Raw genomic sequence first — 2,927 nt, 5'->3', positions numbered from 1 at the left:
CACACACACACACACACCATCCTCTACACGGATTTATTATCTCAGATCTCTCAGCTCTAACTCTCCTGTGTGTCTCTGTGTTTGCCTCCTCAGAGTCTAGAAGCTTCTATCCAGGGTCTCCGCATCATGTGAAGAAATCTTTTGAATGAATGAAGAGATGCTGCGGCCTCACTTCTCCCCCTCGCCCCACCCCTTAGTCCTCCCTCCTCTCCCCCTTCCACTTTACCCCCCTCCTCTCCTGCGACGCAGCCAGTAACATGCATAACTGACCACCTTATCGAGTGTCTGCTGAAGCACTGATCAGACCATAACACGCTCTTGTGGGTGTGTGCAAACACTCTCACGCTCACACTACACAGTACACACTACACACACTACACACACACACTGAGCTGACGTGTGACATCACTGTTGATTTTTTTTTGTTTGTTTGTTTTTAAATGAAGGTTAACCAGGTGTCAAAGTGGGAAGGTCCTCTGACACGTATTAAAACGTGACGTGAAATGTGTGTTTTTATGTTCTCTAACCTCCTGTACCAAAAGTCGAACACTAAAAGGTGTGTTTTATCCAGAAGTCAGACTGTATTTCACCACAGACGAACCTTTAACATGATCTCCGAATATCAGTGTTTAGTAGATCGGAGGACGTGATGTTTTACTTCCTGGAGTGTAGTAAACATTCTCCAGCAGGTGAAGTCATTGTTTATTTGGACCTGGGTTATTGATATTCTGAGGTCATGTTGCTGGTTGGCTGTAGAGAGCTGTACAGGATCTGATGGTGGAGAGAGAAAGCAGCTGTCTAAACTCTGCAGAGTCACGGCTGTCCAGCACTAGACTCTGCAGTTACTACACTAAAACCACACAAGATGGAGGATTTCTATGTAACTGATCATGAGGTAGACATGAAATAAAGACGAAATACATTTACAGTACACAAGTCACTCGACTGTTCTCTTTCTTTTGTCTCTCACAGGCAGTGGGCGGATAGTAACTAGATACCTGTAGTGGATGTGCAGCACTAGTTTTGTGTTTGTTTTAAATCCACAAGCCATATTTGTGTACCGAAGTATAATTTATTAGGCAGGAAGTAGTTTGTTTGTAGACTAAACTAAAAACTCGCTAGCAGCTTTGTGAGGCTGTGCTTTAAACTAAATGCTATTAGCAGGTATACTGTTTAGCATCTTAGTGAAATGTGTTAGCAAGCTTATATTTGATAAATAGCAGTAAACATAAAACACAAAGATATTTTGTTATGTTTGTGCATTGAGGCTGTTCATGCTAAATAGTAAACATGCTAAACAAGTTCAACATGCTGATGTTTTGCATAAATAATGTTTGTGTTCTTGGTATCTTCCATGTTTAAAAACAAAATAAATAGATAAAGTGATAGAGCAGAATATGTCATCAGTTCATACAAAGTAATGAGGCTGAATTTACTTTATGTTATGTATGTACTTTATTTAGGTTATTTTACAGAATTTGCATATTTACGTCATTAAGGCTCTGTCTCATTATACAAACAACACTAAATATACAATATACATGTTTCTTCTCCATATTGTACATGTTGATTAGTAAAATTTGGCAGGATCACACTGTACATGTCCAAGAGAAAAGTAAGTGAAATAAATTAAATTGATGTGTTCGTAATCTTTGTCTTAACCCCAATGGAAATTATGAGACGTGAGGAAAAATCTGCTCTAGCACAGACAGAAAGGTGTCTAACCTAAGACAACATCCATTTCTGATTTTAAATTTTAAGAGATCTTTCAGGAAATGCATGAAAATTTGGTAGTTGGGATACCTGAACTGCTTAAACAAAGTAAACATAACTCAGAATAACTCTGGAGCAAATGTATAGTTTTTTCCCACTGGTGCCACCCTTTCTACCCTCCCTGTTGCAGTTTACTTTTCTTCCCTCCCCTTTTCCTTGTTCCTCTTTCTTTATGCAGAAGTGACCACATGTCCCTCCCCCTTCTTTTCCGTGTCTTTCATGCTTTATAACTTCTTTTTCACTTCTTTTTTTGCCTCCCCCTCAGTTTCTTCCTCCTCCTTTTTCTTTGCAGTTGTATTGTGTTCATGCTCCTCCCTCTCTTCCTGGTTTCACAGAAGCAAAGACTTCAAACTCTTTCCCCTTTCTGTTTCTGTTAAAAATTAAAAGTTTGCTGCCATTCTCTTGCATTTTTGAAGTGTTACACCCATGATCTTTTCTGCCTTGAGCATAAGCCTGCATAAACTTCCTGTATTTCTCCCCTTCTGAGCTGCACTGTACCCTCCTCCACTTCCCCCTCTGACCTCTCCTCCCTCTTCAGCTCAGCTTCTCTCTTCCTGAGCTCACTCTGTCGTTGGCGTTCGCGTTGACTGGCCAGAGTCCGCGAGCTGAACACCCTCATCTTCATTTGATCCACTACCTTCCTCTGCCTCTCCCTATTTATCTCTCTCCATCTCTGCAGCTATTCACCCATTCATCTCTGTCCAGCCCTCGGGGTAAGTAGCCTAGAAAATATTTAACAGTTGACTGAGTTTGCTTTGACATGTCAGTAACACACACACACACACACTTTGTAAGTGTAATGCACTTTCAGGAACAAGCTAAAAGTGTGCAACAGGCACTCCAGCCCACACTCAGTCAGAGCACAGAAACATATATGTTATTATGTAAAGTAACTGACTGGAGGTGTTTGTCTTTATGTCCTGACTGTGTGCTCTGGCTGTAAGTTGTGGGGGATGACCTGCATCCTCTCATTCCTCTCATGCCTCTGAAAGTCTGGATTTCATTAACACAACCTGAGTGAGATAAGATCTGTGCGTTTTTCTGTGTGCAGGAAGTTAAAATCAGCTGATGGTGTGTTTTACTTCTCAAAGTACCTCATATAGTGCGGACCAGCTCTGACTGAATCTTCACAAATTAGTTCTGTAAATTTAATT

The 2,927-nt window shown here is 40.9% G+C and overlaps 1 protein-coding gene across 1 annotated transcript in view; it reads left to right on the top strand.

The window, feature by feature from the left end:
* Positions 1-2,317: 2,317 nt before the first annotated feature.
* The window catches only part of LOC118326847 (actin-related protein 2/3 complex subunit 1B-B-like), a 5,893-nt gene continuing 5,283 nt past the window's right edge, over positions 2,318-2,927 (top strand). The window contains exon 1 of the mRNA XM_035659975.1: positions 2,318-2,486. The gene's annotated coding sequence lies outside the window, so the exon portion shown is untranslated. The remainder of the gene's footprint in view (positions 2,487-2,927) is intronic.

Source organism: Morone saxatilis, unplaced genomic scaffold, assembly GCF_004916995.1.
Source record: "Morone saxatilis isolate NCDOM2014 unplaced genomic scaffold, NCSU_SB_2.0 Contig17, whole genome shotgun sequence".
In the NCBI taxonomy this organism is placed as follows: domain Eukaryota; kingdom Metazoa; phylum Chordata; class Actinopteri; family Moronidae; genus Morone; species Morone saxatilis.
The sequence above is the reverse complement of the archived record's forward strand: the minus strand, read 5'-3'. Positions and strand labels throughout refer to the sequence as shown.